This window comes from Leuciscus leuciscus (assembly GCF_965113295.1).
Source record: "Leuciscus leuciscus genome assembly, chromosome: 21".
Lineage (NCBI taxonomy): Eukaryota > Metazoa > Chordata > Actinopteri > Cypriniformes > Leuciscidae > Leuciscus > Leuciscus leuciscus.
In genome coordinates, this window is record NC_138745.1 from 29,111,802 (window position 1) to 29,136,890 (window position 25,089).

The following is a 25,089-nucleotide window of genomic DNA, read 5'->3' on the forward strand; positions in this document are numbered from 1 at the left end:
AACATGAATTGCGTAGACAAATATCAGATGCCAGGATGCCTTTCTTCCTTCATTCCTTCACTCCTTTGACTTAATCTATGAATATGAATAATCAGAGCAGAAATCGGTTTGTACCAATGGCACTTCACTTGTTGACATCATTTACTGACTTAAAGGGGTCCTATTATGCTTTTCCACTTTTTCAACTTTAGTTAGTGTGTAATGTTGCCGTTTGAGCATACAAAAGATCTGCAAGGCTACAAAGCTCAAAGTCCTTTCCAAAGAGAGATATTGTATTTAACAGAATCCCCTTTTAAAGAACTACAACGAACGGCTCGTTTGGACCACAACACAATTTTTCTAGATCTAATGAAGTCATAATGTTCCTCATTTAAATAATCTCCTCCCATGGAATACGCAAAAAAGGGGATGAGGCCTGGTTGAGCTGCATTAGAAAAGAAGACTGTCGGGTATTTTTACCCTTCTAAGATATCTTTTTGACCTTTGACCTTTTTTTGACCTTCCAAAGAGACATTTGTTTGACCTTCCTAAGGCTGACGAACTTAGAGTGGTTAAAATGTATTTTAAACACTGTTCCTTAACATTAAAACCCAAACATTTATCTGTGCACTGCATATTTTATGGAGAACAGCTTGTTTACTGTTCACCACTCCTTAGAAAATTAGCCATGGTTTAGTGATCTGTTTGTATTATCTTAGTTTACCGACAAATATCACTTCATATTTATAATGTATAAGAAAATTACAAAAAACAAATCAGTTTGAAACATCCTATAAAATCCGTGCTTGCAAAGTCTGTGCATGAAATCCGTTCTGCGTGATCCTCTTGTTGGTTAACATTGTCAGGGTCTGAATCGGGCTCGAATTGGTTTGAAATTGACACCATCATTAATATTTACATCTGAGTAGAGCTCGCAGTAATGGAGGGGCGGGACATTTCCCGAATGTAAAATATGTGAAAAATAATGCATTTTCAATCAAGCATTAAAACATATTGTAGTACACCCCAAAAACAAAACCAAGACTTCGTAAAAAGGCATAATAGAACCCCTTTAAAGTTAACAAAAAAACATTTTACTTCCGCAATGTGAAACAGAATATTCAAAAATCAGAAACTTCATTGGTAAGGGTCCTCGCTACACCACTGAGCGGCCAGCAGTGCCAGTCCATCTAGTAATCACTTATGCACAATCACACGCCTAGACATGCACATCTGCTTCATTAAAATGGAGTGTGTTTCCTTGTGTAATACAGTGATTTGTGCATCCTGTGCTAAGGATACCAACAATCTCTGGGTCTTCTTATCCTGAGAGAAAAAAATGTAGCCACTGTCGTGACAATGGATCTTACATACATTAGCACTCATCCAAAAATCCCTAATCTCAACCTCAGACAACATGCCCATTGGGTAAATGCCTGATTCGTAACGCACACAAAACTTCCAGGTTTCAGTAGCGCAAATAGTAAAGCATGCTACAAGCAATGCAAAGGTCAAAAGGTTTGATTACCAGACAATGCATGAAATGATAAAAGACAAAAAAAAAAACACAAAACCAGTAATAATGATCTCACCTAATTATCTCAATCATATGGGAAAATATATATAAAAAAAAGATATTAAATAAAAAAAAAATATGTACTTTTTTTTGTAAAAACAGTCACATCCCATCTCTCCTCTCCTAGCACTTCATGTCATAATAAATACAAAAGGTAAAAAATTTTATTAAATAAAAGTTACAATGCAAAAAAACTGCATGAAAAAAATTAAAATAAAAGAACATTGAAAGCAATGTACACTGCTTTAGATCTACAAACTATTCTGCTTGGTTTTTGAGTAATGTCTGTGAAATAATATATAATTCTTTTAGAAAAGCTGAAATTGCATATTCATTGGTTTATACATATTTTCCACAGCCTGTATAGAGCATTATCATTTAAAAAAATTTTTTATTAAATTGTTATTTTTTCCCACTTGTCTATTTTTATTATCATCATACCATTTCAGACAAACCCACCCCTAAATTGCACATAAATGCATAAATGTAAATGTGCTTGGTCACCATCCATGTCAGACAGACGGTCTCTTCCTATCTAAGTGGGCGGATCTTGACCAGAATAAACTGCAGTGTGGACTAGATCTCATGCGGTCTAGTCAAAGGTCTGATTATATGTGACAAAGCAAGCCCTAATGTCATAATGCCGTTTCGAATCAATCTCAGAAAAAGAATAATCTAAAAAAAAACAGCATCAAAAAGCGTTTTGCTTTCATTTGAGCTGGCAAGGATGTTTCCCGACCAGCAAACACATTGATAAAAGCCAAATTACAGCAGTTTCATGTTCCGTGACTTGTTGAGATAATGCCTTCATTAGGATGCCAGAGGGAAGGAGGAGGAGCCGAGAGGCAGTCGACTGAAGCGAGCGTAACACTCACACACACACATGCACACACACACACACACACACGCACACACACGCACACAGGTAACCCATCCCCCAAAGAAAAGGCTCATTCCTTATATGGATACGGATGGTGCAATGTTTAATTGCTCCATCACCCGTGCCATTTAGAGACAGAGTGTGAGTGTGTGTGTTTGACTTAGTGTCGGTGTCAGTGTTTTGCTTTATTGTGCTGAAGCTCAGAGATCCGTGGGCTCAATTACTGGCCCACTGAGAGGCACTCCTGTGTTTGTCGCAATCAACAAAACTGCAGCGGCCAACAGAAAAGAGCAGGCGCAGAGAAGCGCAGACCCGCAGGGACACGGGTCTGGACCCAGAGCGCAAATCAGTATGAGCTTGGACAATTAATAGCCTGTCAATATCTGCTAGAAGCAGCTGGTCACTGCAGCTCTTCCATTTTCAAAATGATGAAATGACCATTTTTTCCCAATGACTAATGTTAAATATGACGAGACGCCATTATGTTGAAGGATCAGCACCAGGCAAATAACATCAGGCAGACTTAAAGTTTAGAGTTAAAGGAAATACTCTATCATGTGCATTACAATGTTGAATTTTGTATTTAGAGTAACATTTGGGCTTACAAAGAACTGTATTTAAAAAAATCTGATGTTTATAAGCTATATTATATATAGATGCGTACATAGTTCCAAAGTTACTAGCCACTCAGCATTTTCACTGGCCACAATTTTGACATCGATACCATGGGGAAAACTACCATATTATAGATATATCTTTAATATTATCTCAAAATTTGGCAGCAAGTATATTAGGCTCAATTTAGGAAGGCTTTATGAAAGAAAGACGGCTTTATGTGCACGCACAAAATCTGCGGGAATGAGTAAAATGATGTTCAATACACGCAATTCCACGCTGAAATTCAAGCCTTGTAATACCAACAATATACATCCAGAGCAAATGAAACGAGCGTGTCAACTCGCTGTCGGAGAGATGAGAGAGCGAGAAAGCCCAGCTGGTATTGTGTATTTATTCTGCAGAAAATTTGTATTTGAAGCATTTCAGATATTTCAGTATCGACACGTATCGAAAAATCAGAATTTATGACAACACTACATTGCGCTTAGTTTAATATTTCAGATACCTTTTCAAAAGACTAAAATTGAAAAATGTATATATTATATAGAAAATTCAACCCGCCAAAGTGGCTAGTAGTGACTAAAATCCACACCGCTATTTCACTCTGAAATTCACTTTACGAAAATAAAATAGCTTACGAATGCCGTTTCATGTTCACTCCAAGCTAATTTCATTCATTATCTTCCACTGATTATAATACTACTACAAGCTGTATCCTGATGTCAGCAATTGCATAATGCAATGCTAAAAGGTCTAAAGAAAGCTGCACCTGGATGTAACAGAGCAAAGAGCGATGTGTCAATAAACTAAAGTCATTTAATGCTCTGTGCTCTGGGAAATACTTTCTTCACCAGCAGAGGGTGAGGGTGAGGTCAGATGGTTTTACTTTAAAAAAAACAAAAAAAAACTAATCCAGGCCAAATCCATGCTGGGCACAATGCCAGTCTTCACAACACTCACCATACCAACCACAACCGCATGGACACACATGCCAAGTCCCCAGACTGAGCGAGTGAGTGCCACACAACATGATATGATGTATGTGTTTATCTGATGATTTTATTAGAATGTATTAATAGTGTGAGAAAAAAAGGATACAATAATCCCTTTCACTTTGAAGTGTCACAATACGCAAGACAAAATCTGTCACTCCTTCCGTAACATCGCAACTGAGCCATTACCTCACCATTTAATTCGACAAAAAAGGTGACATGTACGAGTAGCAATTTAGCATTAAACGTTACTTTCGGCCAATTCGTTTGAATTAAATATAATCATGTGATCAAACGTAAACCTTACTTCATTACCTCATCAATGAACATGATTTGTGAGTCCCGTCGGATTGATTTCCATCGGCAGTGGAGGTGAAGACGACAACTCCCATCATTCCACACACCGTCAAGCTACGCCTTCGTTATTGTTTTGAATATGTGACCTCTAGCGGTGAAAACTACATAATGTGCGAGGACTCAATTCTCAAAACTGCAACTCTTTTTAATAAAACAAAACAAAACGTTGAGTGCACCCCTAAAGGAAAAGTTCACATAGCCTGAATTAATATTCATGAAGCAAACTATAATTTTAGCGACATGACGTCACAAAAAACGCACAAAAAGCACTGAGCAGCAGGCTATCAGAATGTATGTGACCCAGACAGAGCTGTCCCTAGGCACTGGCTGGCAAGGCCACTGCATCTGAATCTCAAATCTCCATCGCTACGTCCTCCTCTGTTGCTATTCTGCCCTTCTCGCTTTCAGAATGCCGCTCTTTGACTATTCTGAACTGATATTTTCAACACATGCATGCCCCCTCAGCGCCATTCCTCTGTTCTCTCCATGATAACACTGCTATACCACTGTCTTGAGGGAAATCTAAAAGTAAAAACTGTGGGAGAGCATATCAACAGAAATGTTAATAAACAGACTACATGAATAAATAAAGAAAACCTTCAGAAAGAAAGAATCATTTCTGATTATACAGACAAACATGGAAAATTATATTGAACCTGAGGTAAAAATAAAAGCTAAAGAGCAAGAAATTGTCGTTTATTAGTTACAATTAAAATGAATCTGCAATTAAACAGTTTAAACTAATTCTCTGACCCTTGAGAGCTTAGCCAAACGAAGACAAGCAAGACATTTGAGGGGAAAACTAGGTTTCAAGATTTCTGCAATCCCATGTGATTACTTCCTAGAAGTCTAACACAAAAAAAATGGCTGGTTACGTAATTTTACGTACTTGTAGTTCCGTAAAAAAAAAAAAATGAAGGAGTTTTTGTCTACTGAACTTTTTTGAGGGGGAAAGACAAACTGAAATAAAATTAGTTTTAGTTTAAAGGTAACCTATTATGCAAAATTCACTTTTATAAGGTGTTTGAACACAGCAGTGTGTCCACAGTGTGTGTAAAAAACCAGCCTATAATGGTAAAAATTCAGCAACTCCTTTTTTATAATCACCATAAATCATAAACAGTCTCTCCAAACGAGCGGTTCCAGATTTGACTTGAGACGACCTGCCCTATTAGAATAGACCCCACTCTGAGTGAACCGCAGCAGGCCACCATTTCTGTTTCACTGTAGCAGCTGGAGAGATACAATGTTTGAGCCAAAAAAATAACCAACATTACAAATGTTGTGTTATTGGACGTACCAACGAACAATGTTAAAATGTCATATTTGCGCAAATCATCGTACGCCGGACTGCAACACAAACGGGGGGCAGTTCAACTCTGGACTTGCACAAAATGTGTTTCTGAAAGATTTGTAGATTTGCATGACAATTTAGGCTAGTAGATGAGTTGAATCAACTTAACTCCACAACAACTGCATACATTTATCCACTAACCATTCAGAAAAGTCCAGTTGCATTCTAAAAGGAAAGTGGGCCAGGATAAGCAGCTCATTTGCATTTAAAAGGACACACAAAAACTGTGTTTTTCCTCACACCCATATAGGGGAAAATGTGACAAGCAATGATAAATGATCTGTGGGGTATTTTGAGCTGAAACTTCACAGATACATTTTGGGGACACCAGAGACTTATAGTACATTTTGGGAAAAGGGGCATAAAAGGTCCACTTTAAATTGAAGTGCTAAAATGCCTAAAACAAAAATACAGCTAAATAGAAATATTATTTTTAAACTAATACAAATTAACAAAAAATTCCAATTTACTACAACTTAAACTAAGATTAAAATGAAAACTGAAAATCTAAAAATAAAAGCTAATTTAAAATATTAATAAAAACTAGCTTAAATAACATGAGTTTGCAGGTGTTTACAGATGTTCAGCTTCAATGCCTTATCAATTCCCAAAATCATGGAGGATAACCTTCCTGCCCGTAGCGGCACCAAATGGACTCGCAAATTATTCATAATGAACATATTTTTAACATATTAACCCCAATATTGGTTGTCTCTGCATGTTAAGCTGGAATAAGAAGTATTTTAACATCCAAAACATTACATTACCAATCTAAGTGATTCAGCAGTTAGTAGAAATGGTTCAGGGAAGTGTTTCCCTAGAAACAGCATTTGGACATTTGGATGAGCTTCAAAGAATTACACCATCCACAACAGGAATCTGAATCTCCAGACAGTAGCATCGCATTCAAACTTTCCACAGGGGCTAGCGAAATCATCCGAGAAAGGGATTCTGGGTAATGCGGAACTGAGCTCAATGCTCACTGCACCTGTGGTGCAAAACAACGGTAACCAAGCCACAGGAGGTACGGACGTAAACAATACATTCCCAACATACACCTCAGCCCCCGCCGTGGCCTAAGGGGGCAAATTAGAGCAGTTTATTCCCTTTAGACAGAAACTGAAAGCTACGGCTCATCAGAAAGAGCCTCTCAACGAATATTTCAGAGCAGCAGGCAAAGGTGGCGTGCGTCATGTAATGGCTTTTAGCTGCGCATCTCCCTCCCCTCTTCGTGACGTCCCGTAACCCCAGGTCATCTCGCACAAGCCATTTAAGCCTCTCTTCTCCTCTGACGTTTATGACAGATCTTCTGTTTTCCAAATGCTGCTGTTATTAGAGTCTCTCACAAACGGGACGGGCCATGCAGCGTGTACTAATAAAGAGTCCCAGACCAAACACTTACCACAACTCTAATTAACAAACCAGTGACTGAATGAAAAGATGTATCTGGTCGAGCTCTTATGTGATAATGAAGGCCATCAATAAAACCAAACCACTCAGTGGTTCTATTTTCAGAAGTGCAAGAGTAAATGTGCATCCACTTCATTCTAATACGCCGATCTGCTGCTCAAGATCTTTGCTGCTTATTATTATTATTAATGTTGTGCAGTGCTCCTTAATATTTTTGTGCAAACCGTGACAGTCGTTTTCAGGGTTCTTTGACGAATAGAAAGTTCAAAAGAACCGAATGTATTTGAAATAGAAATGTTTTATATTTTGGAATTGAACATGAATTGCGTAGACAAATATCAGATGCCAGGATGTCTTTCTTCCTTCACTCCTCTGATTTAATCTATGAATATGAATAATCAGAGCAGAAATCTGTTTGTACCAATGGCACTTCACTTGTTGACATAATTTACTGACATTTCTCAACTTTAGTTAGTGTGTAATGTTGCTGTTTGAGCATACAAAAGATCTACAAAGCTCAAAGTCCTTTCCAAAGAGAGATATTGTATTTAACAGAATCCCCTTTTAAAGAACTACAATGAACGGCTCGTTTGGACTACAACGCAATTTTCCTAGATCTAATGAAGACATAATGTCCCTCATTTAAATAATCTCCACCCACGCAATACGCAAAAAAGGGGAAGAGGCCTGGTTGAGCTGCATTAGAAAAGAAGACAGTGCTGTCGGGTATTTTTACCCTTCTAAGAGATCTTTTTGACCTTCCAAAGAGACATTTGTTTGACCTTCCTAAGGCTGACGAACTTAGAGTGGTTAAAATTTATTTTAAACACTGTTCCTTAACATTAAAAACCAAACACTGTTTACTGCTTGTTTACTGTTCACCACTCCTTAGAAAATTAGCCATGGTTTAGTGATGGATTACTGTTTGTATTATCTTAGTTTACCGACAAATATCACTTCATATTTATAATGTATACGAAAATTACAAAAAAAAATTTGTTTGAAACATCCTATAAAATCCGTGCTTGGAAAGTCTGTGCATGAAATCCGTTCTGCGTGATCCTCTTGTTCGTTAACATTGTCAGGGTCTGAATCGGGCTCGAATTGGTTAATTCAGTAGTATATAGTACATTAAATGCAGCTCAAAGTGATTATCAAATATATAAAACAAAATAACATACAAAAATAGAATATAAATAGAATATATAAAAAATAAATACAATTAAAAAAATTGTAAGAAAATAAAAGATTTAGTAAAAAAGCAACAATTCAAGAGAAAAATCTAATAAAAAATTAGGAAAGAACAAATAATAATAACAATTCAATACAATCTCTTAAAAAACATTAAAAATATAAAAAATATATATTTAAAAAACTTAACCAAAAAATATTTCTTTACCTTAAAAACGTGCATGTTTGGAGCTTGTCTATGCTTGGTAGTCGCTATACTCTCCTTCTCATGAAAAAGAGTTGACGATCATTCATACATTTCTTTAATGCATCAGTGTCATTGGGCATAACAGTGTGTCATCAGCATAAAAATGAACAAACATTCATCTCATGTTTAAGAATAATGTTGCCCAGAGGTATCATACACAGTGAAAATACAATGAGTTGAGATGAGCCTGTCTCCACCACTCAATGACACTGCAGGTGTCACAAAAACAGAAAAAATACATCGTAATTTTGATCATTATATTCACGTTTTTGGTGGCTTAATGCAAGGAATATACCGCATGTGTCACCATATGGAGTTCTAAAGGGAATTTTTTATTTTACTTTAGGCCAGATTAAGTTTGTACGGTGAAACTGAGGGACACATGACACAGCTGTAAGAATGGATGACTGCACACGGTGTCAAATAAAAGATAAAAACCTCACTTGTGTCCACAGACACCAAAGTGAGTGATAGAGAGAGGGAACCATAAGAGAGAGCAGAGCCCAGAGCCAGAAAGACCACGGGCGTTAAATGGGTCAAGGAGAGAGGGATCCAAAGAACATCATGCTAACGCACAACGACACGAGATCTGAAATGGACACAGAGAGAGAAAATATAAGCTTCAACAACAAGCTTGGCTAAGCTACAGCTAATGGAGTCAGTCTGGCCTCTGACCTAATAAAGAAAGTCATTTGAACTTTTCATTACAGTATATGCATGCCAATTAGATTCATAAAATCTCATTTGTCCTCAGGAACACCTTTAAGAAGGGACAGGAAAAATCTGGAAAGGCTAATCATATCAATTACTGTTATGTGTCTGACGTTGTAGAGAGCGAAACAAAGCACATTATTATTATTATTATTATTATGATACATTGACTTGTAGACAAAACTGTATAATTTGCTCTTGCTCTTTTTCTTCTAAATAATTTTTTGGTTCAAATATGGCAAAAAAAAATATTTCCATTTGCCATTGTGTAGCATTTGCTAAAGTTAACAGATCGGATCAGGTAGTCCGAGCTGGTGTGGAGGCGGGGCTAATTTGCATATTCATGCATATACTAAATAAGAAAGGGTGTAGAGTTAAATTAAAGCTATTTTAAGTCATGAAGAAATGATTTTCACAGGAAAAAACTTGTCATTATATGTCATTTTGATAATCAAAGATGAGTTTTAAGGGATAAAATTATTGACTTTAGGGTGACTTTAAGGTTTTTGGTAAGCCGTTTTAGGCTTAGGTTCTGTGTATATGAAATGCTGCATAAATGCACACTTAAACCATAAAAGACTATTAAAATATGGAGTCTGCATGCTCTGCGTGTCAGTATGAATGAGAACACAAACTGAAGCACACTTGTGGTATTTTCAGCTTCTGCGGTCTCACTATATGAGGACATAAGAGTTCACATCATGAGCATTTTACCGTTTCATTTCATAAAAACTATCATCAGATACACAGTGAAACTCAAAGTTTTTCACTACAACATATAAAAATAAAAGTTTGCTTTAACTTGAAGAAATTATGAGAGAAATATATTACCATTGCACAGTAGAATTTATTTCTCAAAGTAATAATTATAATAAAGTTTATTCAAACGTTTTTTTAAGCAATATCACAACATTTTCCTTCCATGTTTTAAGTTTTTGCAGCACTTTGTGCAAAAAAAATTAAAGGAATTATTACAATTTCAGTTAAGCGTTCATTTAATTACTGCCGTTTTTGATGATACATTTATAATCAAACCATAAATCAGAATCCAGAAGAAAAAAAAAAGGGGGGGGGGGACATTTTATATAGGGCAATATTGCTATTAAACTGTTAATAAATTATTAAATTGTTGAAGTTTAATGAATTCAACTGACATCCTGGATTATAAAAATTTAATTAAACCATTAAAAAGAAAAAACAGAACTTAAGAAAAATAACACTAAATTTAGGAAAACACAGCATAGGTTCCCACTTAAACTACATCCTAATTTTTATACTTTTAGATTATGTACTGAATTTAAAGAGCTTACTTTTTGACTGTTAGTAAAGACTGTTTTCAAGTATAAAGGTATGTTGTATAAATACAAACATACTACTATCTCCATTGTTACATTGCTTGAAGCACAAGTTCTTTGACTTATGACCTACTAACAAAAACAACCGCAAAAGCTTACGTAGGCTTTGCTAAATGTACAATTTAACCACAAGGAAACACTTTTTTGGTACACTGCCCGGTTAACAATACTCTGCAATAATTTTTTAGCTTTTTTAAATCTGACAGTTCCTCCGCTCCCATAGCCTCATGGGACAACAAAGTGTCCACTTCTGAATCTCAGATGAGGGTAAAAATGAGGATTTAAGTTTCATTTTTAGGTGATCTGAAATTTATTTAAAAGGTCCAATATTGTACACCTTTCTGAAGTTTTATTTTAGGTTTTAAATGTCCTTAAGAATATATATTTGCGGTATAAGTACCAAAAACGATCCCAATATATTTTTACAGTTCCTTTGAGCTCTGCTTAGAACAGGTCGATTTTGGTCTGTCTAATAAATATTCATGAGCGAGCCTCTCTTCTGATTGGCCTGTTGTTTTCTGAGTGACGCAAGGCCAAGCCAACCGCAGGTAACTAGGGTCATGTATACTGTAGCCTACTGTGGCTTGGTGATGCTCACAAGTAAGGTAAATAAAACACCTGTAATGATGGACATTGCTGAGGGAAATGTTATCCGGCCTTATATGTTCAAGTCGGACTCAGACCCCAAATCGGCGACGACAGGAGACAAACAACCTCCTTACTTTCGCCGGTATTGTAAGAGTGTTATAATTACCATTACATCAATGCTGCACGCAGATTTAACGTTAACACTAATTTAAACTGTCTGTAAACAAACTCTGTCAAATTCCAAAATATGTACGTTAATAGCTAGTTATACACTGATTTTGAAACACTTAACTGCTTTATAATAGTAAAGTTAGCAGACAGACACCGAATGCAGTAAGTTATGTAACTATTGCTTCCCTACTGAATACAGTAAGTTGACATGCTACAATTTCTTATACAAGGTTACTTTTTTCTGTAAAAGCTGTACTTGTGGGAAATCTGCAAGGATGCCCACAGAACGCGAGAACATGCTGCAATTGACGCCCAAGGTAAACTTGTAAAATTATGAACTGTAGGGACTGCAGCATCTTTGATGAGGAGCTTCTTTGAAAAACCGGCATTGATTTGAGCCTGATTGACGAAGCAGTCACTTGTGAAATGTGCAGAACAGACGGTTAAGGTCAAACTAAATTGCTCTGCTGAATAAATAAAGATTAGCCACTGTTCTCTTATATTAATGGTGTTCGGAAGCCTGTGCAATGATGTATTTTCCTGACGGTGGGCAGTGCTCGGGATGGGACTGAAGGCGGTGACTGAGTAGTTCTGACGTCACATTTGACGTCACAACGGCTCGTGAAAAGGCACAGCTTACTTTATGCAGGCTGTGTGCATTTGTCTGTGGATTGACTGTTTTGAAACTTATATGGTAGTTACACAGCCCCTAGACCAGTCTATTATCATGAAAAAAGCCAGGAAATTTCAGTTTGACAAAAAAAACCTAAAAAAAATTCACAATTAAATATCTAAAAAACAAAGTTTGAAGGGGATAAATATTAACTGCAAGTTCAGAGTATCAGAATGCCTGAGGTATATTCATATAAAACTGCTTTGCAAGCATTTTAATGACTTGAGCCAACAACTGCAGAGAAACATGCAAATTTGTGTATGATATATAGTCTTTATAACCCGACTGCATCATCTTTCCTCCGACGAGATCTGAAAGGCGCACCGAGCTGTTGAACACGTCACCAAACATAACTTGTATCATGTTTCAAGATTCGCATAATCCAATTCAGCTCATTTCATCTGCATTTTAACTGCATCAGGGAGGCGTGCGGAGACGCGTCCCGTAGCATCTGATTATACCTAAACTGCTGGCTCCAGCAGCGCGCCTGTGAATGAGCCACAGCGTTTGTTTGTTCACGCTGTAATAAAAGAGACAGAGCAAATGACTGCCCGTTCTGTAATGTAACATGTGACTGACTGAATTATTCACATGTGGCCCTCTGGAGGAAGAAAGAGAAGAAAGTATGAGATGCAGGACAGAGAGAAAGTGGGGCAAGCAGGAAGAGGAATGGGAGTGTCAGGGCCGATGAACGGAGAGAGGTGCCGTTAGGGCTGTAAGGAACTCTCAAGGGGACACAAATCTTAAGAACTTCTCTGAACCAGTAGAGTTACTCTGTTTATAAAATAAAGGTTATCTAATGCTATGGTTCCATGAGGAACCTTTCATATCCATGGTACCTTCCCATTGCACAAAAGGTTCTTTGTTTTTTTTAGATTATTACATTTATAAAATTAGATTATGTTCCACACAGTGCACACACTATGACAAAAATGGTTCTCTTATCTTTTTCCCCACCAGTGTTTTTTTAAGTTGCCAGCCAGCACCACTATATGAGGACACAAGAGTTCATATCATGAGCATCTTACCATTTAAATTCATAAAACTATCATCAGATACACACTGAAACGCAAAGTTTTTCACTCCAACTTATAAAATAAAAGCTTGAATTAAGATAAATATATTACCATTGCACAGTAGAATTTACTTCTCAAAGTAAGAATAATAATATTTGTTATTAAAAATTTATTTTTAAGCAATATCACACAATTTTCCTTCCATGTTGTAAGTTTTTGCAGCACTTTATGCAAAAAAAAAATTAAAGGAATTATTAAAATTTCAGTTAAGCGTTCATTTAATTACTGCTGTTTTTGATGATCAATTTATAATAAATCATAAACCATAAATCAGAATCCAGAAAAAAAAAAACATTTATACACAAAGCTTCACAGTCCTGTCACGTTAGCGTTACCTTACATGTGCGTAAGCAATGCTTCTATCACTTGTTTCTACTACTTCTTCGCTTGTTTTTGGAAGTGTAATAGCGCCCCCCTACCATATAACAGTGAAACATAGATTGCCGTAAAAATCCGTCAATGGCGGGGAAAGAGTTAAGAACTACCCTGCATCTCAATGTCCATACTATCCATCCTAAACGGTATGTGAGATTACAAAAAAGTGTGAAGAAGTCCTCTGATGGTCTACTCTTTCCGGTGGATTTTTGAAGTGTGGATCAGTGCACACTCTAAAGGCTAATATTGCCCACAACCCATTGCGCTTTGGAGGATGAACTACAAAAACTACAAAACATGGCAGATATGCGCGACCGACAGTGAGAGGTTTGGATAAAGGTTTGAGTGACTGATCAAAGTTTAACCCGAAATGAGACGCCGCATTACACAATGAAGGTTCCTCTGGAAACCCTAAATGGATCTTCTATGGCATCGCTGTGAAAACCTCCTTTTGTTTTACTTTCAAGATGGGAGAGAAGCAAAAGGGATCGAGACTCTAAACACTGATGCTATAAACAGCAGAATGTAATTGTTTCAAATTAATAGATATTTAGCATTTTTATACATTTGAGATAATAGTGTAAAATATATATAAAAAAAAAAAAGTTGATCACTAGACTGCATCAGAATTTCTCCAGCAGTGCGTTTGCCTGACATTTCCACAACGGGATGAACCCACTACAGGACCTGAGAAAGAGAGAGAGGACCTAAGAATAGCCCAGGGAGAAGGTGTGCGTCCCCTCAGACATGAGTACAGATATATTTGGAGAGATGAGGCCCTCTGGGAGTGACCTAAAGCACAAACACAGTCAAGCACACATAAACTGTTTAGTCCACCGTTTTTCCCTCCTACACTGTCATTCATACATGCAGCAGGCTTTCCTATGTTGGGGGGGGGGGGTAATAAATCCAGACAGGGCAACAACACAAGTCCATTGGACCGTAGTACATAGGCTTTCTGATCTTCAGCAAATTAGATGTTCCATCAGGAACAGCTGTTCACAGTAACCAGCAGAGCCATATTTGAGGAATCATGACTGTGCAGAAGAACGAAGAGGAAAATCTCACTCCGTGTTTAATGAGGCAGCACAACAAAAGCACGGCGAACGCCCCACACAGAGAACAGCAACGCGCATGTGATGCAGTAAGGAGTGTTCATTAAATCAGAGGGATTATATAATGTAAACACCAGAGCAAAATACTCATTGTTCACTACAGAAAGATTCACATTTGACATGAAGCTTTTGGCCAATTTAGGAAACGAAGAAGAGGACTTTTCATTTAATATACCATCAACTATTTTGCCTTTTGTGAATTATGTAAACTGGCAGAGCTTCTTTAAAAAAAAGCATATTTTGCACTGTATATATGCATGCTGTCAATTTTCCTTTTCCTACATCCTAAAGAGATCCGCACCACGTCTCACTGTTTTTCGTATCTCAAGGCAGAATGCTCATTTCAAAACAAATTTCAAAGAGTCCATGAACACTATTCCCTGCTGAGAGCTCGCCTGCCATACTTCACACACACACTTTCTTCTGACAAATAACTACATACAAGATAAGATCACTGCTAATAGGCCAGTCAGAACGCAAACACATACAGAGTCTTATCAGGTGTGACAGCAAAAACGTGAAAGCGCACCATGAGAGTGCACTTTATCTTGTTGTTAAAGATGAAGTCCTTTGTTTTACGCATGATTCTTTGCAATTAGATTTTTTAAATAATTCAGCACAGATAATAATAATAATAATCTGTCCCAGTCTTGATAACACTGTGTAATGAGACACAGCAGGGAACGGTTTTTTTTTTTTCAAAGTATTGCGTTATTTCACCTCGTGAGTGATATTCTCATTACAAAAATGAATAATTTAGTTTTTTTTATATGAAAACTTAAGAAAAAAAAAATGACCAGCACAGATCATTAGATCAGTACATACTTAGTTATTCATTTTCAACCAAAATAAGAACATGCTGAGAATATATAAATGCGCAAACTTCGAGTCGATTGCAAACGGAAGAGAAACAAATTAGTAAAAAGTATATATATATCCGTAGTGGCCAAAAGTGGTTGATTTATTTTTATTTTTAATGAACCTACAATTTTGATTAAACCATCGAAATATGAGGAAAATATTTTATAAATATGAGGGAAGAACAATACAGTGAACTTGGTTAAGGTATTTATCGGACTACATGATTTGGTGAAAAATACCATGATTGGAGTAAATTTACATTTATTTTAGTATGCAAAAAAATACATAGAATAACAAAAAGCTCACAGGAAAAAGCATGCATTGACAACAACATTAACTGATTGTTTGTATGACAACCTGGCCAAAATTATGTCCGCACTTCAATGCGTTATCACAAATATGCTTTGACTCAAAGCATAAATACGCAATGTTTACAAAATCTTTAATATATTTTTATTAATTTGAATAAACAATGAAGATGTTGATTTTCCTAGATTGGATATTACTTTTGGTTAAAATAAAATAAAATAAAATAAAATAAAATAAAATAAAATAAAATAAAATAAAATAAAATAAAATAAAATAAAATAAAATAAAATAAAATAAAATAAAATAAAATAAAATAAAATAAAATAAAATAAAATAAAATAAAATAAAATAAAATAAAATAAAATCTTGCAGGGCCATGCTGCTCAGAAAAACAGGAGAACACACAAACACAACAGCACAAGTGCAACAACCCCATTTAAATCAAGCAAACATACACTTTCACAGATACTTCAGCTCCTGATTCAGGTACAGATTAGTAAGATAATGTTGTAAAAGGAATTCACATAAATGATTGAGATGAATACCACAAATGATACTCAACAAGAAAGAATTCACTCTGCTCCTCTCCTCTCTCATTCCTCAGAAGGCAGAAGCAGAGATGTCCACCAAAGATACATCTCATTAAAACAGCCAACGGCAGGTCTTCTCCTCTGAAACCCCTCAGAGACAGTGTGGGCTAAACAAGGACTTACACTGCCTTGTTTCTACAAGCACTAGTTTTAACTAACCCTTTCAATATGTTTATTGATGAATTATCTGTCTAACATATCTATTAATTTATTTATTTTAATACATTTTCCTGGCCTTATAGTGCATGATTAATTTACATTACATTCACACTAATGCATTTGGCAGAAGCTTTTATAAAAATGACTTGTACTGCATTCAAGGTACACATTTTATTCCTTGCACATTATTGTACTTGTACAGGTAAAAAATTGTTTTCTCAAATGGTCTTTCCTGCGGATGCAACCAAGCTCACATAGGCTGGGAATATATAATAATAAAAATAATTTTTTTTAAAATATATAAAAAAAAATAAAAAAATAATATATCCTAACAGCAGTATTCCCAATAAACATCCAATTGTCCTACATTTATTTCTCACTAAATTGTCACACTGCAGAAGTTTAACACGCTTATGAATGTAGTGTCATGGTGTCTTTATAAAATAAAAACTAGCAACAGTCAAATATACCAGTTAAAGTGTTAACACAAAACTTTTTACAAGTGTTGATATCCTTTTACACAGTTAGGCCTCACTGGATCTATCCGAGAGACAACGTACTCTACTTTCAGTGGTAAAAGTGTGAGAAACAGCAGCACATACTCGTGGCCAGCTCTTCCTCCTTTCATAGCAGAAAAAAGTACAGAAAGACTTTCACACTATAGCAGCGTGAGTGTGAGTGTGAGTGTGAGTGTGCAAACAATTAATTACAGTACATTTCAAAAGATTGGGGTCAGTAAGGCTTTTCTTATTATTTTATTCAACAAAGATGCATTCAATTCATAAGTGTTTCATAAGAGATCATAAGTGTTCTTTTGAACTTTCTATTCATCAAATAATTCTGACAATAATTTTAAGCAGCACAACTGTTTTCAACATTGATAAGAAATGCTTCTTGAACAGAAGATCAGCATATTAGAATGATTTCTGAAGGATCATGTGACACTGAAAACATTTTACTAACCCCAAACTTTTACTGAACTATAGAGTATATAAAGACAAAATAATAATATATTATTATATATAATATCTGTCTGTAGAGCCGATAACACCTTTAAACTTCATTTTAGACTGTCAGACAAGATTTTAAACTCTCAGGCAGATTTATCTTGACAACTATGCTTTTCTAGTTAAATGACACTTACTGCAGTTATATGAATTTCTTTGTATTTCAGTTATTTTAATTCTACTAAATTCAATTCTGCAAACTGTTCGATTCAAACTTCACTGAAATTGAGGAACTGAACTAGATTTAAAAATAAACTTATTTCAATACTGAATGGCACTAGAAATGGGTCTCTGTGTTCTGGAAGCTCAGGCAGTTTCTCTGTCTCTAGAGGCAGGACAGATCTTGAGCTTTGTGCTGTGTGAACTGTGAAGGACTCCGATAGAGTGATTAAGGGACAGATAGAGGACAACTTCACAGGATAGAAAAAAAAAAAGAAAAAAAAAGAGAGTGAGTGAGAGTGTGTGTGTATTAGGTCAGCAGTTCATCCAGAGAAAGAGGAGCACCTCATGACATTGCATGCTTCAGAACTGTGTGTGTGTGTGTGTGTGTGTGTGTGTGTGTGTGTGTGTGTGTGTGTGTGTGTGTGTGTGTGTGTGTGTGTGTGTGTGTGTGTGTGTGTGTGTGTGTGTGTGTGTGTGTGTGTGTGTGTGTGTGTGTGTGTGTGTGTGTGTGTGAGATTAAATCAACAACACAACAAGCACATTAAAAAAAGAGAAATGAGGTTGAGAGTAAAGAAAATATGTAGGAAACAGATATGCATGTGTAAAAACATAAATATGCGTATGTGTAAAAAAAATAGAGTGTTTTAAATAGATTTGCTGAAATAGATGTAATGGTAACGAACTGTAAACGCATTTATAACAAGGTGTGGGCAGTGTGATCAAAATCGTATATCACAGTATGAGTAATTTTATATCATTGTAAAAGTATCAGACATTTATTTCTAATAATAAGAAATGTTTCTTGAGCAAATAAGCATATTAGAATGATTTCTGGATGATCATGTGACACTGGAGACTGGAGCAATGATGCTGAAAATTCAGCTTTGCCTTTAAACTATATTGTAAACATATTTTTAAAAAAGTTGAGCAAATAAATGTAAGCCAACCTTGGTGAGTACAATGTTCAAAAACAATTTAGAAAATTCTTACCTCAAAATTTTGAACAGCAGTGTATATTATATATATTATTATTTTTTTATATATTTTAGGAACTTAAAGGATGCAAACCAAAATTACAGTTTCTACCATTACATGTTATATACGGGCCAGACCTACAGTTTAAAAAATGTGCAAGACAAAGAGAGACAGAGAAAGAGAGGGAAAGGCATGACAGAGATACAAGCAGCAACAGAGCCACCAGTGCCAGAGGAGCAGTAAGTTAGCTCACATGACATACACTTCAGTACACACACAGTAAAAAGTAAGGGCCCATTATAAGTAAATACAAAAGTAGGCAAATATTTATCCACAGGAGGTTGGAGTGTCAGAGGAGTATGTGAGGATTACATGACAAACACTTGAGAGAGAGAGAGAAATAAAGCTAACATTAGTATCGGGCAGTGCAACAACTTCACAATCCCAAAAGGCAATGGATCACACTCCAGATTCAACATTACGAGATTGATTCAAATATTCCCTCTCAGCATCGCTGCCATTTCTGTTCCAAGTTCGCTTCAAACAGCTAAAGTGTGTCACAAGTCATTCTCTACTGGGTCCCTCACTCTCTGCTGAACTAGCAAGCTGACTAATTTAGCATTTCCATTGCGTCTGAGTTAGTGGGTATCCAGAGCTCTCCGATGCGGCGTGCCAGGACCTGTGCGGATCTCCGAGGACCCTGGCTTAACTCAACCTCGCTGGAAGAAAAGATCAATGACTCAATGCCACCCAGAGCGCCAACTCACTAGCTACAGTTTTATCTGGAGAACATGAAATGCAGCCAAGGTCCTGAACGCAACTGTCAGCAAATTACAAAACAATACTTCTTATAAAGTGGCAAGATTTTATGGCTGCATCAAAATGGAATTCAACTGATATGAGTTAACTGCACATGCGGCGGCTATTTTACAACAAGTCTCAAGTACTACAGACATATCACTCAATAGTTATGAATAATCTTACATTTTGGTAACAAAAGTTCCAAAAAACAAAACATTTTTTTAAATATAAATTTCATTATTTGGGGTTTTTCAATGGCTGATCTCGATATGACAGAGATTTGTAAGATATAAAATATGTGGAGGTTAAACTTTCAGGAAAAACAAGTATATTGTAATAAATACCATCATCGTAATTTAAAATTACTCATACAGTGATGTAATATTTTCTCAAACCACCCACTCTTTTCCCAGACTCACCTCTGAATACATGTTTTCTCACATTTCCAAAACTGTAAGAAAGGGAAGAGAACATATAGTGTGTACGTGATCATCTTTGGGTAATTGAACTATTCCGATCACTATCTGGACAGGAAGTAACCCCCTCGGTTTTGGTTCCTCATGGTTGTGGGTCAGAGCACGTCATCCATTAATTGTGGAATGAACACTTCTCATTAGAGCGGAATCATATCACACTTAGAGACAATCGTACGCAATCAGCTTGGCAGCTACACCGTCCATTAACATTTTATTACAGCCCACGTCTTCACCTGATTAGAAAGAGCCATTTGCATGGTAGTCAACATTTCAAAAGATAAACTGACTCACTTTAAGTTTCCTGACTCACTCTCGCAGGTTCTTTTCACTTTTAGAAAAACTTGGCAAAGGTTTCTGCCTGCAATCACTCTCTTTCCATCTCATTCCCTCTTTCCTGTCTCTCTCCCTAGAAGGATTTATGCAGTAGGTGCTAGACGAGGGTCAGAAATTAACCAGTGCCCATGGCAAAAACGCTACCAAAAATGACAAAAATGTCTCAGATATTTATAAGGCGAGGGCCAAAAAACATCATGCCATTGGTCGGTGAGACCCGCCCCAATCTCACACCATTGGTTGAGCAAATATTGTTGTGTCAGACGGGTGGGATTCTCAAGCAAACACAGCAATGTTTTGAAATAACTTTTTTAAAGAACGCAATTACATACTTTAATTTTTACATGGTTAATATATAGTTAACTAAACCAAAGTCTAGAAATCCGTTTATATTGCATATTGCAGTTACATAGTTTAATTGAAATATAGTACAATATGAGAATGAGATGATGCACAGGATATCAAAACTCGTGTTTAGTTAGAATATCTTGTGCATTAGCAACTATTAAATGTTATCTATAAATAAATGCATTCAACTATAACAATAAACCAACAAAATCAATCAGATTGAGAATTTATTTAAAAATTATTCATTTATATTTAGTTATATTATCAATATTAATTAAACTGCTAAAAATTTAAATAAGAAAATAAAGATTTACAACATTAAACTGACATTAGATTTGAGGGTGTTTTTTTTTTTTTTTAGTTCATTACAACTGGGTAGCCTACATATGTCAGATAGAAATATTTTTTTGAAAAAAAGTTGAGAACCACTTCAATAAATTGTGCATTTTAATAAGGTTTTTAAATAAAATTTACCTTAATTAAAAAACATTTTCTTTAAAAGGTCTTTAAAAAATTAAAGACCTTAGAAATCAATTCCAGGAAGCAAAATTTGCCTCTTAATAGAAGTTAATTTCTGACACTATATGTACCAGAAAGAACTATTCCAAAACCCAAGCCCTTAAAAGGAGAGTAATCAGACTTTTCTAATTCTAACTCCTAAAGACTTAAATCCAATTCATTTTACTGCCCCTCTTTTTCTAAATATAGTGTGTGAAAATTGAGCAAACCTTATTGTCGGGAAAACAGCAAAGTGATTGCGCAATAACCTGATTTTAATAAGGCTATCACAGCCGAAGAAGAGAGGAACAGAAGGGATGCAGAGCGAAACAAAATGGGAAAGAGAGCAGGAAGGAACGGGAGGGAGAGCAATCGATGGAAGTTCTACTAAAGGCACAGTACGCAGCAGCTCAGAACAAAGACTGCAAAATGAGTGTGGCTGGAACATCGCAGCTCCCATCACAGAGAGAGATGGATGGAAGAGAAGAGTTGAACAATGCCACTCCGTTCCCTGTAGTGAGGACATCTTTCTATCAGTCCTTATATTACCTCCATGCTCTATGCTTCTGTCACACAATGGGGTTTAAAATGAGGCAGAACAAAGAGGCCAATGATCCCGGAGGAAAGGGGATTAAGATTTGGGCTATATATACATGCTCGACACACTAGGAAAATTGAATTCAAACACGCACTCTGTGTTCCGATTCATTCCTCTCATGTAATACACTGCCTGATAACAACCAATTGTTGAATACGCTCTCTGTGTGTGTGCACTAATGGAAGAACAGTTTGTTTTTTTCAATAGGCTGATGCCGATATCTAGAGGCACATGGCTGATATAAATGTTGGTATACACGATTAGGGATGGGAATTGTAAAGAATTTATTTTCTGGTTCTGGTTCCAATTCTGGTTACATTTACGATTCGTTTAGTACTCTTAAGGATAACATATCTGGAGAAATTAAAAGGGTAATCACCCAAAAATTATATTTCTGTAATTAATTACTCACCCTCATGTCGTTCCAAACCTGCAAGACCTCCGTTCATCTTCAGAACACAAATTAAGTTATTTTTGATGAAATCCGAGAGCTTTTCATTTTCCACGCTCCGCTCCGTTTCATGCACAGTTGAGTACGCAAGCCTTTCAAAGGCTGTGAGAGTGGAATGATGCGTTCGGTGCATGCGCACATTTAGTACACTTTTGTTTTAAAGCGCTCAAATCACTCTCACATGAGCCATTGTATGCGCACCGTCCGCATGGACGCAAAAATTGGGCTGCAAGCGGACGCGGATGGCTGAAGTATACTTTGGGCTTGAACAACGATACTAAACAAATAATTTTGTAAATACTACTACTACCGTTTTCACTACAACAACAACAACAACAACAAAAAAAATAAAAATAAAATGGGATTTCCCTCAAAACTGCCACAATCAAACATTCTATTCAAATCTAATTAAATATTGAAATCACGACAAAATGCAAAAACAAAAGACAAGCCCCCATTTGTTACGACCCATGGCTCAAAAGGGATGCAACAAAAATGGGACGCACAAGGAAGCTGAACTCAATGCAAACGTTTATTAGAAAAACTATACAAAAAATATATGATACGTAGCAATCAGAAGTGAGTAATGTAAAACACTATCAATTTAATGCGTCCTTGCTGAATAAAACATTCGAAACAATCATACTGACACCAAAACTTTGAATGGTAGTGTATTTCATTCAAAAATATTTTTAATGTTTTGAAATATTTATTTATTCGAAAAAAATTACGTATTTCTTGAACTACATGTCATATAATCAATGCATGTAACTACACTGAGTCTCACAATTAGCTGTAAGATGTATGTTTGATTCACTAAAAAGAACCGAATGATTCATTCTGGAATCCGAATACACAGGTTGTACTGTATGATTCAAATTTACCGAAAAGACTGGCTCATAAAAATCATTCGGTTCCAGTATTATAATTTTTTTCAATTGACGTGTTATGAATAAGAAATGGTTCTTGGATCCCAATCCTATACACACTACAATGATAGTGAATGTACAAAATTGCTGAAACAAACATTTAAAAATGGTTTGTTATCAATTTAGAAGGCCGTCAGTAGATTTAAAAAAAGAGAAAATCTCAAAAATCTTGAGATTAGATTCGCTGAACCAAAGTACTGAAGACAAAGAAGCTTTATCTGCAATGTACATGTGCTACTTCAAGCTTCATTTGTGTTTTACCCAACATTCTCGTCTAGGGGAACTAGCGGCATGGCAAAAATGTGAACAGGGCAGCTGGAAATGACTACGCCAATGATGAAGCGCTAGGGAGAGAGCAGTCGAGAAGATGCATGCAGGATAAGTGACAGTGATCTTAATGACCCACGACATGAAAATGCGTTATAACGCTTCTAGTCAGATCAGTCAGAGGGAGAGTATGATGTTGGAGGGCAGGCAAAGCAATTCACATAGTAGAGGACAAGTCTTCAGACAGGACTATTTGATCATTTTACTGCAGGGGTCACACCCTTTTAAGCCATTTCAAAGGAACAATGCATATGTACACAAAACATATATGCATAGTGGGTGTATGTTTGTGTGTGCAAACACTAGGACAGGAATCATTCGGCCCTTTGGACAACTGAACTGTGACATTTTGATCCTGGGTATCACAACAAAATTCGGAGGTAATTCAGACTCCATGTCGGTTTTCGTCAAGCAAAACAAGCAACTAGTCATTGGGCTCAAGTCAGCCTTAGGGAGGTTAAGTCCTCTCAATAGCAGTTTAAACTGAATCCACTGGATCCGAGGAGCTGATTGAATCTCCTGTGTCGCTTTCGTAACCGTTTAAGGTTAAGTTTAAACAACATATGTCTGCAAAGACAGAAATGATGACCACATGGTGGACAAAAAAAAACAAGCACAATGTAAGAGATGGTTATGGCAACCCGCCTCTGGTCTGAGCCCATGAAATACAATTAAATAAGTGGATTAACCTCAATACAAAAGCAATCCCCCTTGCAAGGTAAGAGAGAAGAGGACAGATATATGCCAAACCGTAATTCATATAAATAATGTAAACTACTTTTTTATAGAAATGAATAATCAGCAAAGAGGCATTGAACTGATAACACGATAGTAATGACATTTATAATGTTAAAAGAGATTTTGGTTTTAAATAAATGGCTTTTATCATGGTTTCCACAAAACTATTAAGCAGCACAACCACTTTCAACATTGATGATAATATGAAATGTTTCTTGAGCAGCAAATCAGCATATTAGAATGATTTGTGAAGGAAAGTGCGACACTGAAGACTGGAGAAATGATGCTGAAAATTCAGCATTATTTATTTTTTTATAAATTACAATCCATTCAATTAGAAAAGTTATTTTCAATTGTAATATTTCACAATTTTTTTTTTTTTTTATCAAATAAATACAGCATTGGTGAACAAAAGAGACTTCTTTCAAAAACATAAAAAAAAAAAATATATCTTACTGACCCAAAGCTTTTGAACTTTTGTATTTTTTTTATCATATTATGTAACATTTTAATTTTGTCTATTTTTTTCCAAGTGACACTTATTTTTGTTTCATCTATAATAATAATAATAATAATAGTTATTATTAATTATTACATAATACATTACAAAACCAGATAACACAGCCAAGCAGAAAAAAAGAAATCCTAAATTTTTTTACCAATTCTCAAATGAATGGAGTGAGGGGGGCACACGTGTCTACCAGACCTCTGTTGCCATTTCTATAGCAATTCAACCTTCATGTTTCCGAATAAGCTAAGCTGCCTGCAAGCATTACGCACACAGCTGCTGTCATTACAGCATACATTTCCTTGGCTCGCAAAACCCTCCCCCACCCGCTAATAAGGTCGTCATATGACC

The 25,089-nt window shown here is 36.0% G+C and overlaps 1 protein-coding gene and 1 long non-coding RNA gene across 16 annotated transcripts in view; both read right to left on the reverse strand.

Annotated features, from left to right (window-relative positions):
- camk2g1 (calcium/calmodulin-dependent protein kinase (CaM kinase) II gamma 1) overlaps positions 1–25,089 on the reverse strand; it is a 73,552-nt gene that overhangs the window by 42,833 nt on the left and 5,630 nt on the right. The gene's annotated exons all lie outside the window — the stretch shown is intronic.
- Positions 15,687–21,176, reverse strand: LOC309485062. Its single transcript, XR_014201038.1, has 2 exons — positions 20,300–21,176; positions 15,687–19,983 (listed from the first exon to the last, which is right to left on the reverse strand). It is a non-coding gene; the product is annotated as an uncharacterized lncRNA (long non-coding RNA).